The 13,921-nt window shown below is 38.7% G+C and overlaps 1 pseudogene; it reads right to left on the reverse strand.

The window, feature by feature from the left end:
• Positions 1 to 8,693: 8,693 nt before the first annotated feature.
• On the reverse strand, positions 8,694 to 9,728 carry LOC142180645 (uncharacterized; annotated as a pseudogene).
• Positions 9,729 to 13,921: the final 4,193 nt, after the last annotated feature.

Here is a 13,921-nt window from a genome sequence, read left to right on the forward strand (position 1 = left end):
TAGCGTTAGAGTTTAACAGATTTGGTAATCGCACGTTGGGGATGCAATGCTCCTAAGCAGTTAACCATTTCTAACATGTTTTTGCTTCAACCACATGCGTCATCCCGACTTGCTTTATTTGTGCCTTTAAAGTAATTTGGGAACCCTCTGCTTTCCTCTCTATTATTCTTCTTTCTTTTCTTCTCTCTTTTTCTTTCCTCTTTTTTTTTTCTTTCTTTTCAGTGGTGGTCGAATCTTATGTGGATTGCCTACGTATCATGTCCCCGCGTGAATCAGACCGGGCGTAGTTCTGTCACAAAGTAAAGACACAAAATTCTTTTGGAATCATTCAATTCATCACCAAAATTTGCTATTACAAACTACTTATTTTAAATAAAGAAAATCAACATACAGATTCCAAAATTCTTAACCTGACTCGATGAAAAAAGAAAAAACAACATAAGGGGAGATAATGGACCCATAAAGTCAACAAACAAGACTCGAACTAGGGATACATTAAGGATTTAGGTGCTCGCGAGGCATCGTTCGGCCTTTCCGCTGGCTTTGGTGTAAGACCCCTTTGTAAGCTTTTCAACTCATTCATGATCCGGTGAACGTAGCCCATGACGGAGGCGAGTAGGGTATCACGAGGCATTTGCTCACATGCTAAGCATCTCATGTAAATGTAGTGCCCAATCTCGTCAATCCTACCTCGGATGTTGTCCCTTTCCCTGAATAATTGCTCTATTCGCTGGTTTTTCAATCCCAGTGCTTGAGCATTGTCGGCGAGTCGATCCTGGAACCTCTCCATTTGTTTTTCCATTCTGGCCATCACATCATAACAACGCCTTCTGTTAGCTTGGGCATCTCGGGCTTGTTTAAAGATCCCCTCCTGAAGAGTGGAGTTTGTTTCTCTTAATAGTCCGATGCTTATTTCAGAATCCCTTATGACTTGTTTCAGATGCTTTCTCCGTGCCATTTTACCTTTTGCCCATCTGACCCGCATTCTCGCTATGCAAGCTTCAGATCTCTCCAAGTCCTCTCGGCTTTTGCTGACCTGACTCCTCAGCCCTGCTATCAACCTCTCGTTGGACCGATTTTTCTGTTAGTTGTCAGCCTCTTTTCTTATTTGTCGGATTCGGGCCTTCAGCACCCCATTTTCTTGGGCCAACTTGTTCTTTTCCCTTTTGTCGGCAGCAACTTGCACATTGTTTTCAAATTCCAGGTCCCTAACCTGTTGTTTCAGCTTGCATATTTCTACCCTGTAGTTTTCTTCTTTTGCAAGCCAGCCCCATTGTTCTTGCGATGACTCAACAAAATCTTGGAGGTGAGGTCTTTTGGTTGGCCGTTCTGGTTCATCTCTCGCAGTGCTCTTCTTTCTATGCCAAGCGAGATAAGCAGATGAGACTTCACCTCTGGATAGGTCACACACTCGAGTATTTGCCGGCAAATACTGGCATTCGCTCCATATATAACGAACTGTCTTTTCATGAAATTGGTCGTCGTTGCTAACCTCGACTGCATAAATATAAAGATCTTTGTCTGGGTGTACCACCTGACATCTTCCCAATTGTCTCATCACCCGGTAAGGTGCATAAGGTTGAATACCTCTGAGTCCCATTAAGAGGAAGTAAGGACCAGTGGCGGGCATATACACAATTTCTTCAACAGGAAGCCAACCCAATGTCCAATCTATTTGTACTGCGGTGATGGCACAGAGATAGGATACCCAGTCTTCAAACCCCTCCGGTAATCTGAGCCCTGAAACCCTCAGGTTATATCCTTCAATGCAGCCTTCATTCGTAGATATATAGCGCATACACTGAGGATGATGACAAAGTACTCGATCATCCACATCTGCAATAACAAATTGCATCCTTCGAAGAAATCTGCCCCGGCTTTACAGGCTGTGAGAGCTCGGTATATCTCGGACACTATCATAGGAGCAAGCGTGCTTTTGTTGTTGGTAATCAGGACCTTGACGATTCCAGCTACCTTTAAATCAATATTTCTATCTTTCCGAGGAAACACCACAATGCCCAAGAACGCTACCATGAAGGCGAACCGCCTATGTTCATCCCACTTTGTCCGATTCCCTCTGCTGCAAACACCGCTTTCCGGATCATCGAACCCTCCTACATGCCCGTACCTCTGGTATGTGAATTGCATAGTAGAAAAACCCCTATCCAACTCAGAGTACGGGACTCCCTTGCTTATCTTCAGTAGATCCATGAACTTGTGCGAATTTACGGCTCTCGGAGCGATCAGATATTTGTGCCTTAACCCCTCAGTAACGTCCATGTAGCCTGCTACCTCTTCTAAGGTTGGGGTGAGTTCAAAATCCGAGAAGTGGAATACATTGTGGGTCGGGTCCCAAAATGTAACCAAAGCCTTTATGATGTCGCATCTGGGTCTGACATTCAACAAACTGGTCAGACCTCCAAGATGCAGTTTGATCTTGTCCTGCTCTAACTTTTCCAAATCCTCCCACCACAAGCGCAACTCCAAAGGGATCTTGCTCCTAATTGTTATCGGCAAACTTGGACCTGTGCTCATTCTGCATGTTGGTTTGGGGTGATTAGGACTCGTGGGACTCAAAGAAAGAATAAACCAAAATTGACGCACATTTAAATAAAACTCCGGTCTTGTCAATACGGCCTTTCAGCATTTCAAAGCAGATTTAAAGGCTGTGTTTTACCAACCGGACGAAACCCTTGAGAAAAATGAGCAAGAGCGGCGTTCTTGCAAAAACAGCCTTCCGGCGTCTTTTTAGGGACATTCGGCCATTTTTCAAGAATGGAGTCGCCTGACTTCTTTATGACGAAAAATTGAGGTTTTGATATTTTTTTGCCTATTTTTGCAAAAGGGAAAGTTGGACCCGATGGGGGGTTGCCTACGTATCTCACACCCTGCGAGAATCAAACTGGCGTAGTTCGGGCAGAGAACATAATCCAAATTTTGGAAACAATACTTTTTTTTTCATTTTCCATGACACGACAAACTATTTTTCCTCTTCTATTTTGAAAATAAGACAAAACAAAGATTTTTTTTTTGTAACAAACAATGACCCACCTATTTTCCAAACCAAAATAAGAGACTCTTTTTATATATATTTTTTTTTGCTCTTTTTTTTTGAGTGAAACAAATTATTAAAAAAAATAAAACATTTTTCTTTTTCCATTTTCCCAAAATTTCGACAGAATTTCGACCGTATTTCGGCATTGGCTTTTCTAAAATAGGCAATTAACTCCCTACATTGTTACTTCACTCTTTTTTTCACAATTTTCCAATATTCCAGATTTTTCGAAGCCGGTCAGCATGCCAGTCTGAAGCAAATAAATGCATAAAGCAAATAGGATGCAGCAGGATGATCTTTTCATTTCAGGTTGCTACTCCTAGGCGGACTCAACCCCTGTGTTGAGTCCCCTAAGTCAAATGCACATGATACAAATAAGCGTTCCTACTAGGGATCCGACATGAGGCTTTGTTATACTAAGTTTCAAAACCTAGGTGATTATTCTAGACCTGGCTTACCCGAGCGGACAACTCGAGCCGAGGATGGGAGCTGTGTACCGGTAACCAAAGGGCCATCCAGTTTTGCAACTCCTCCAAATCCTCGTTCTATTTTGGTATATGACACTAACAGAAAGAAGTCACGACCAGCGTGCACTCCTCAAGAGAGAGAAGAGAGGGGTTTCGGCACAGTTTGTATATACAGTCCAAATAATATCAAAGCGGTAAAAAACATCATTTTGCACATTTTAAGCCCAATCATAAAATAAGATCAGATAATAGACAATGTCGAATAATAACAATTATTCTAAGCTCGAATTCTTGAACCCTGAACCAGAGATTCTGTGTTCGATCCCCAGCAGAGTCGCCAGAGCTGTCACACCTTCTTTTTCCGCCCCCGCAAGAGTGAAGGAGTTTTTCCAATTAAAGGACGATCGAAACGGGATTTGTTTATTTATCTCAGAGTCGCCACTTGGGAGATTTAGGGTGTCCTAAGTCACCAATTTAATCCTGAATCGAGGAAAAGAATGACTATGTTTAACAGTCCGCGAACCCGAATCCGGATAAGGAATTTTGTTAACCCGGGAGAAGGTGTTAGGCATTCCCGAGTTCCGTGGTTCTAGCACGGTCGCTCAACTGTCATATTTGGCTTGATTATCTGATTTAATACATGTTGAACCTATGTGCGAATTTTAACTTTTAACCGCTTTTATCATTACTATTATTTTTATCAAGAATTGCAACATCATGAAAATACGTCTCGAACCACGTCACATCAATGCACCCGTGGTTGTTGGCACGTTTCAACTCTATTGAGATTTGGATTTGGGTCACATAAATGTGCACCCGAGTTTAAGAAGATACCATTATTAAATCCGCGCCTAAAGCGACTAGTGTATCATTATATTGGGTAGGGCCGTGAAATTTGCTAAACGGCCCGTCCCGGAATCTAAGTACTCGAAATAACTATCCGTTGAGGGCCCCGCACTTTGGGTATTCTTGTTTGTCGAGGCTCGTCTCATTCGTTATTTATTATTATTATTATTATTATTGGGGGAATTTGCAACGTTGTGAAAATGCATCTCAAGCCACGTCACAATCAATTTACCCGTGATTAGAGACACATTTCGACTCCGTTGAGATTTGAATTTGGGTCACATAAATGCACACCCATATTTAAGAAGGTAAGATTAATTAAGACGCGTCCTAAAGAAACTACGTATTGTTGTTTTAGAAAAAGGCCGTGAAAAATTCACTAAACGGCCAAATCCAAAGTCTAGTCAATGGTTATGTATTTATTGAGGGCCCCAGCGATGTGTGATTTATTTGGCGAGGCTCGTCTCATTTTTATTTAAAAGGTCGTCCTATAGTGGCTATGTTTTCTATTGAGTTTGTCTCTAATAATGAAAGAAGAAGAACGGTCCAACTTTATTTACATGCTTACAAGTTAGTTATAGTCGGGTTCCGAATGTGATTTGCAAAATCCGAAACATGAATGCGTATATGGGCAGTCGTTTAGATATTATGGGCCCAGGCCCAGCGCATATTGTATGGACTGGACCTGGGCCATCCTTATTCCAATTGGGCCTAGTTAACTTATTTTGTATATGCTTGACATTTATAAGGGGGCTGAAATGTAAAGTACTGCTTGTCTAATCAAGCAATATTCCTACCAATTTGAAAACAGGCCATTTGTTTAAAGAAGTAACTATTGGGTACCTAACATGCTTCTTGACAAACAATAATGAACTAATAGAACATGGCTACTATAACATTAGTCCCTTTAATTATAAGCAAAACATAGAGTTATCCAACTGAATGATATGTATAAAGGTTCAGTTACATCACAGCTAACTACATGGTTCTAGTAGAGAAAATGAACTATCATACATACAACTAATGTTCAGTATATTTCTAAAGTGAATTCAAAATAACTTCAACTCTTCATTTTTGTATTCATGCTTCAAATTTCAGCCTATATTGACCAGTGTATCAGTTGTGTACCTGGTATAGGAAAGCAAAAGAAGAAGAGGAATGATCAGTGGAAGCAGTAGCATACACAGCAACAACAAACAGGAAAGCAGCAACACAACCCTCAACAGTCAGATTTTTGTTACCAACAGCAAACCCAGCAGAAAAATCCAATAATAACCAGTAGGAGGAACCAGCGACAGATTTAAACCAAGCAGAAAACCAGTGAACTTTCAAACCAACAGAAAACCAAGACACTCAATTGAAACAGTGTTCAACAAGTAGAGAACCCAGGAAAGACTAAACTGAAACCCAGCAGCATCTCAGCACAACAGACTGGTGCACGAAAGTAGTAGTTTCTGATTTGTCAAACACTCAAGAAAAGCAGTCTGAAACTCTTTAATGTGGAAGTTCAGCTTTAACACTCTATCTCTCTGAATTTCTTAGGTCCAACCCCTTGCTTTGTTCTAAATGAGCCTATTTATAGGCAAAGTAGGCAAGCCCCAGGCTGCCTTGATCCCTTCAGACCTTAACTCTGCCCATACCCCTTAATTTCCCATTATCAGGTGATTTGTGCCCAAATGGTATGGGCAGCTGACAACAACCAACTAATCCCCCATGTTTTTTATGTTTTGTTCCCCACTAATACTAATCAATTCATTTCATTATTACTCTAATGTTATGGGCCTATTATAATACTCAACTAACATCCCATGCCCTTGTGTTTCCCAAACCAGCACTAACAGATAAAATAATAAACTAACAGTTCCTAAGTACCCTCCATGTCAGGTCACTCGTCAAAACCATTTTCAGACTTATAAGCTCCCCAGTATGCCCCTTTAACTCCTGTGTATTACTGTCTTACCTTAAGCTTCAGCAAACTGAAATTTGAACTTATGGAAGTTCAGACTCAAACTGCCCTAAACTGAGTTCTAGCTATTTCTCTAATTGCACTGCAGCTACAAACCATTCACAGATAAATTCAAGCACTCAACTAAATTACAGTGGTTCGATCAATCTTGTGAGGCTTATCAGAATCAGAACATTTGAACATTCAGCCCTGTAAAACTAATCGACGATGTTTATCTAATCGACTATACTAATTATAACATAGAACAATCAGTCGATAAATAAATAACACGAACAGGGCCCCAAATGGCTTTAGGCAGCTTTGCACAAAACAGGGGAACAACATGAATGAAACACTCGACGACACTGATCAAATCGAGTATGTATCTCACCATACGTATTTAACAATAAACAGAAGAATAGTCGACCGAATAAAAAGGTCTTACGAAGATGGAAAAAATTGAAAGAAAATACAAGTAAAATCAACAAATTAACTAAACATGTTAACAAACACAAACAATATTCAAACAAGAACAGAAAGGAAAAAGAAAACTCACTGTGGAAGCTCAACAATGAACGACCCAGGCCTGAACTGGATTTGACCATTTGAGGTCGAACAGACTTTAATCGAGGTGTTCTCAACCGAGAACACTTCGATTAAGGTCTATTAGACCCCAACCCTCCGCTTAAACTGGCCGGATTCCCAAAGTTCTTGTGTTCTAGGGTTCATACGGGTGTTTTTGGGGTTCGACGGTTTCTGGTTAGATTCGAACCAACCAAACTTGGTTTGGTCACGAGTGAGGCCAGGGTAATGACTGGTGTGAATCTGGGGTGGGTTGGTGTAGATCGGGGTTTTGCTCGAACCTTCAAACGAAGATTCGAGACGATGGGGAATGATTCGAGGCAAGAGGCTAACGGATTCGTGTTCAGGGTGGTTGGGTGCATCAAGGTGTTATCTTGGTGGTCACCGGCATCGTGGTCGCTGGGTTTATGGTGAGAGTGAAGGGTGGCGGCTAGGGTTTGAATGGGGGCTGCTGGGTTTGTGTTTGAGACGATGGTGCACAGTAGGCGAGAGGGGTTTGGTTTGGGGGAGTGGGGTGTGATGAGGGGTTTATATATGGGGTAGGAGATTAGACCCTGGCCGTTGGATGGAGTTGGATCTATGGCCAGGATCTATTTTGTAATAGGAAACGGCGTCGTCTCCATTAAATGAGACTGGGTCGGTCTAAGGTTTAAACGGGTCGGGTGCTGGGGAAAGCCATGGGATCGTTAGATTAGATTGGACGGACGACTCAGATCAAACGCCCTATGCGGTGTCGTTTGGGGGGGGGGGGCATCCCTGGAAGATCTGGTTTGGACTGGGTCATTGTAATTGGTTTGGGCCTGATTTTCAGTTGAATTTTTGGCCCAAATCGGGTATTTTCTTTCCTTATAATTAAACAACAATTCCTAATCAAATAAAAACCAAAATTAAACTACACAAATATTAATTAACACCTAACAACAGTTATCACACAAATTAAAACATTTAATAAAATCAACATGACAACAAAATAGAATAAAAATGCATATTTTTGTGATTTTCGCTTTTAAAAACCAAATTATGGTTAATTAATTCCTAAACGTACCATTTATTCCTAAATGCATGCAACATGTATTTTTGTATTTTTAACTATAGCAAGGCGAGCATTTACGGACAGAATAATTATCAAAATGTCACGCAAATTCTCAAAATTGTACCCGAAGGTAACTTGTTTTACTTTTTCGATTTCTTTTGGAGTAGTTTCAGCGAAACAAAAATCACGTGCTCACAGTCGTCAGTGATAGAATTGTATGTATGAAAAGTGGTAACCCTAATGGGTAGAGGGAGAACCAATAGTAACCAATCGGACGGGTGAGATTTGCTCATTAATTAAATATCAATCACGGGTCGTAAACCTACTGGGCCACACACGTAGGAAAACTTATAGTTTGTTCCGTTATTTTGATTGTATGTGTCAAATATTGAACCAAAGTAATACAATCAAATATTTAACCAAAGTTAGTTCGATACAGTACGATTTTCTTGTTCGGTTCAGTTTCAATTAGGTCTTCGATATTCTCAATATTCAACGAAGTACAATGTATTGGTTATTTGCAGAATTTGTTATACGTTGAAGTAAGTGTGTACAAGCACATAATAATTAGTTTGAAAAAAAAAGTTAACAAATTTTGACTTCATAGATTAAATAAGCCAAACAATTACGAAATCTGCCAAAATTAGTTTTAAAAGGCTAGCAGCGATCTAACAGTAAAAGAATTTACATTAAAAAATTGAATTTAATACTCTAAGTATAAATATTACAATCCAAAATAAAATAAAATAAAATAGAGGCTAGTAATATTTACCGGGCCAACTCGGTCCTCATTTCCCGTTATTCTCCTTGTTAGGATTTTGAATTTTTAGGTTTTTATGCCTACCCCTAACAAGAAGACCGAAGCAAGGAGGTCAAAATCCAAAGTAATCAAACCCCAACATATTAAGTACCAAGCAAGTATCAGTTCATCAAAATCTTCCACATTCTTCCTCAACGAAGCATTTATTATCCCTTCCTCGATCTTTTTCTTTATTTTCTTCAACTCCTCAATTGAATCTTCTTGTGACGCTACCATCAGCAGCACATTTAAGTCTTTTCAAGAAAAGGATCTTTTTTAAAATTTCATTGAACTTGAATTTGGCCCCAATGTAAACACGCAAAAGAGATTTCAACAATAGCCATCTGGTATTATCTGGCTCGAGCTCTATCAATTTGTCAACAGTGCTAATAGCTTCAACTAGTTTTCTATTCTTTATCTGAATTTTCATCAATTTCGTCAGAACACGGACATTTTTCGGGTTAGATAACAAGAGATCTTCGAGGGCCTTTTCTTTTTTCTCTTCAAAAACTGAATCCTTCATATTTGTCTCTGTAGCGTGTGGGGAAGAAAGCGAGGGAGCAATGGCGGGTTTTGGATTAAAACAGAACCGAATAAGGAAAAGGGAAGTAGCTGTAATAGTGGCAATAATTGTAGGTTTGATAAATGAGGATAGAAGTGAAAACGAGAATGAGGTTAAAGGTTGGTTGTTAGGGTTTTTAGGGTTTAATAAGGAAGAGGCTTTGATGGTCAAGAAAGAAGGCAACAATGGGAGTTTCTGTGGTAGGGTTCTAAAAGAGAGAAGGAAAGGGTTTTGGCAAAATTGGACGTCCTAGTGCAACATGGGTGATTTTATTGTCAAGTGGGATTGTTTTAGCATCAAAAAGGTTTAAAGTGTTCATGGTGATCGGGGTCTATTACAATTTACGGGGTGGCACAGCCAGAATTTTAACAAACGAAGAAAACAGAAAACAGGAAAATTTAACATTTATTCCCTTCTGACACTCTGGCTCCGCCACTAGGTGAGGTTTGGTGAAATAGAGATTGAGAGAAGAGTTTGGGCTTTATTGGGCAACCAAAAACGTAACCTATTACACAAGCTATAAGTTCGGAAGAAATACACCAAGTATGATTTTACTAGACATCTAGGACATCTACACTCAGTTTTTATACATAAAAAATATATATATTCGTTTAATATAATTACAAAGTAGTATATATATTAATTATTTGTGGAGTTTGGTTGATTTTGGTTCCTACTTTAATTTTCGGGCCAGTGGTACCAAACAGGGGCATTTGCATCTATACCCATTTTTTGTGTCACGTATTAACTTGTGCTCGCTTTGCAAAAAAAATTGTAAGCGTACCCGCTTTTTCGCATAACTTCAGCATACGGGGCTGAAGTAGCAAAGGCAATCGCGCAAAACTTCAGCATTTTAGTAGTCGGGCCTGAAGTTCAGCACTAGAGCTGAAGTTTTTGTTTTGTAACTGTCGAACTTCAGCTTTAGAGCTGAAGTTTTTGTTTGTAACTGGCGAAGAGCTGAAGTTTTTGTTTGTAACTGGCGAACTTCAAAAGCTGAAGCTTTTTCTGGAAAAATAAGCTTTTTATGTTATTGTTCGCTTTAAATATATGAAATTGGAGTCTAACGGATACTTGAAAGTAGGAGTGGGCGTTCGGTATTTCGGTTCGGTATTTGAGTACTTCAGTTCGGTAATTCGGTATTCTTTATCAATTGTGTATATCAAATACCGTACCAAAATAGTTCGGTACGATTCGATATTTTTTATTTTGGTTCGGTACGGTTTCAGTTTGATACATTAATGATTAAAATTTAAAATATAGGCACATCAACTACTGAAAGTCAGAAATATTAAATTTCGATACTGCTTCTGCTTCAATATGAAATTTCTGGCAGAATGTATACTGGAACGCTGAAGCATTTGGAACCCACTGGAAGCTATTGAAATTCCTATATATACTAGGAAGCTCATTTACATATGAAAACATATCACTGCTGTAATACATTCAAGCCTTGTTAACTTGCTTACATATGCAGAACAAGATTCTGTTAACTTGCTTACATGTGATTAATAGTGAGATATCAAAAAGCATAACTAACATTTATGCAAACACAACAGAATTCAATATGAATATCAGAAATTTTCTGCTTCAATATTAAGCTGCTTTTTCATACGCGTCTGTCAACTACTGAAATTAAGCTGTTGAAGCAAAATTGCTGCACATAAGGTAAGCATTATTTCAAATTGTGACATAAACATTAAGTAATAAAAGTATGAAGTTTCAGACTTGCAGAAATACCAAAACTGATGATAATATTGGATTAGGAAAAGCAGATACCACTACACTGTCCACAACTAAGTAGTGAATGCAGGTATGAACACGTTGAATTCACTAAAACAGATGACCTCTTGAAACCCCTTGACTTAAAAAGAAACTGCATCCAAAAGTTCAGCCAAATTGCATCCTATTTCTCTTAGAGCTAACTCTGCTTCAACTTCCCTTGCAATGGCATCCAACTCAGCCATCCATTCATTCATCTTCTTTCCAGCTAGAAGCATGGTCTCCGTACACATTGTCTCTAGTGATTCAGATGGCAATAAAACAGATATTCTTTCCTTTTGGATTGAATTAGCATCCATTTCACGGTTAAAAGCCATAAGCGCCTCATCCTCGGTGTAGAAATTTTTCTTATATATAAATCGGTATTTCGGTATACTGAAATTTCAGAATTTTAATACCGAGGACCGTACCGAAATACCAAAATACCGAAATTGCAATACCGAATTAGACCGAAATACAGAAAAAAATCGAAACCGAAATACCGAATTAATTCGGTCCGGTTCGGAATTCGGTTTTTCGGATTTTATGCTCACCCCTACTTGAAAGAGTATGAGTGGCAACATCAGTGGAAAGAGGTGGATGATCTCCTGACAGGTACAAGGTACAGGATAAGGCCTTGGTCTAAAAATAGCAGAGTTTTATGTTCTACTGTAGAGTGTCACTGAACCAGAGAAAAGCTTCATAGCATAATCTGTAATCTCCTTCGTTTCATATCTAACACAGCTACTGCAAATATCGCGAGTATCATTCTCTAGCTAGAAATGGTGCAACCACAGTGTTAGAACACTGTATATCAACTTGGATCTTCGTTGCTATCTCTTAGTCCTTTTTATTAAGGTTATCTATAACCTCATGCGATCTGTTTGATACCTTACTTTTGCAAAAAAGGGAGAACCTTACTTTTGCAAAAAAGGGAGAAGGAGAAGTTTGAGAAAGAAGAGGCGGATATAACTTTGAGGAGGAGAAGGAGGAGAAAGGGGGCTGAAGTTGTTTAAAAAGTGGGTACAAGTTAAATGTTTTAAAAAAAATAGGTATAGGTTAAATGAGGGCAACCAAATAGGGCGCCCCGTGCAATTTTTACTACCAAACAGGCTATTAGCATTAATCAAATTAAACCTATTAAAATAAGGCAGTTTATTAAGTGATTCGAGTTGATTTAATTAAGTTAACCTCTGCAGTTTTCCAATTATCCCTACATAAACTTAAAAGGGAAGTGAAGATTCTATACTGATAGATTACCATAGTTAAAAATGGTAAGTTGAATTTGCAGTGTGGTCACTTATATAGTAATGGACGTTAATTGACTAGTTCTGTAATGATGAGGTGCAATGGTAATATTAATCAGTGGGTATGATCAATATTTCGATCCTGTCAACAACAAATTTGTAAGACGATTCAAAATATGATCTATGAGACGCGTAAAGCGTTATATATTTTTGGTTGGGTGTTCGAACGAAATAAAATTGATAAGAAAAAGAAATTATATACGATAAAGTTTTGAATTAATTACTGTTACTGGTGTCGTGTTTTCTGAAGGAAAAAAAATGCAAAGTTGATCAAGTGCAAATATTCAATTAATATTACACTATTTTAAAAAGCGTTGCGACTGTGAAGAGATTATACAAGTATATATTGGAAGGGAATAATATTGAATTCGAACTGAATTGTGATTTCTTAGTTGTTAGATTACTGTACCGCTAGCTGCACAATAGTTTTTTGTTTTTTATTAAAGCCGCCTTGGCAGTAGGTTTAGTCGGGCATTTGCATCTATACTCACTTTTTGTGTCACGTTTTAACTTGTGTCCACTTTGGAAAAAAAATTGCAACCATACCCACTTTTTCGCATAACTTCAGCATACGGGGCTGAAGTAGCAAAGGCAATCGCGCAAAACTTCAGCATTCTAGTAGCCGGGCTTGAAGTTCAGCTCTAGAGCTGAGGTTTTTGTTTTGTAACTGTCGAACTTCAGTTCTAGAGCTAAAGTTTTTGTTTGTAACTGGCGAAGTTTTTGTTTGTAAGCTTCAGCTCTAGAGCTGAAGTTTTTATTTTTTAACTATCGAACTTAGCTCTAGAGCTGAAGTTTTTGTTTGTAAGCTTCATCTCTAGAGCTGAAGTTTTTATTTTTTAACTATCGAACTTCAGCTCTTTGTTTTTTAACTATCGAACTTCAGCTCTAGAACTTAAGTTTTTGTTCGAACTTCAGCTCTAGAGCTGGAGTTTTTGTTTGTAGCTTCAGCTCTAGAGCTGAAGTTTTTGTTTTTAACTATCGAACTTCAGCTCTAGAGCTGAAATTTTTGTTTGTAAGCTTCAGCTCTAGTTTGTAGCTTCAGCTCTAGAGCTGAAGTTTTGTTTTGTAACTGTCGAACTTCAGCTTTAGAGCTGAAGTTTTTGTTTTGTAACTGTCGAACTTCAGCTCTAGAGCTGAATTTTTTTCTGGAAAAATAAGCTTTTTATGTTATCGTCCGCTTTAAATATATGAAATTGGAGTCTAACGGATACTTGAAAGTGTATGAGTGGCAACATCAGTGGAAAGAGGTGGATGATCTCCTGACAGGTACAAGGTACAGGATAAGGCCTTGGTCTAGAAATAGCAGAGTTTTATGTTCTACTGTAGAGTGTCACTGAACCAGAGAAAAGCTTCATAGCATAATCTGTAATCTCCTTCATCTCATATCTAACACAACTACTGCAAATATCTCGTGTATCATTCTCTAGCTAGAAATGGTGCAACCACAGTGTTAGAACACTGTATATCAACTAGGATCTTCGTTGCTATCTCTTAGTCCATTTTATTAAGGATTATCTATGACCTCATGCGATCTCTTTGATACCTTTTACTTTTGCAGAAAAGAGAG

Source organism: Nicotiana tabacum, chromosome 5 (genome assembly GCF_000715075.1).
Source record: "Nicotiana tabacum cultivar K326 chromosome 5, ASM71507v2, whole genome shotgun sequence".
NCBI lineage: Eukaryota > Viridiplantae > Streptophyta > Magnoliopsida > Solanales > Solanaceae > Nicotiana > Nicotiana tabacum.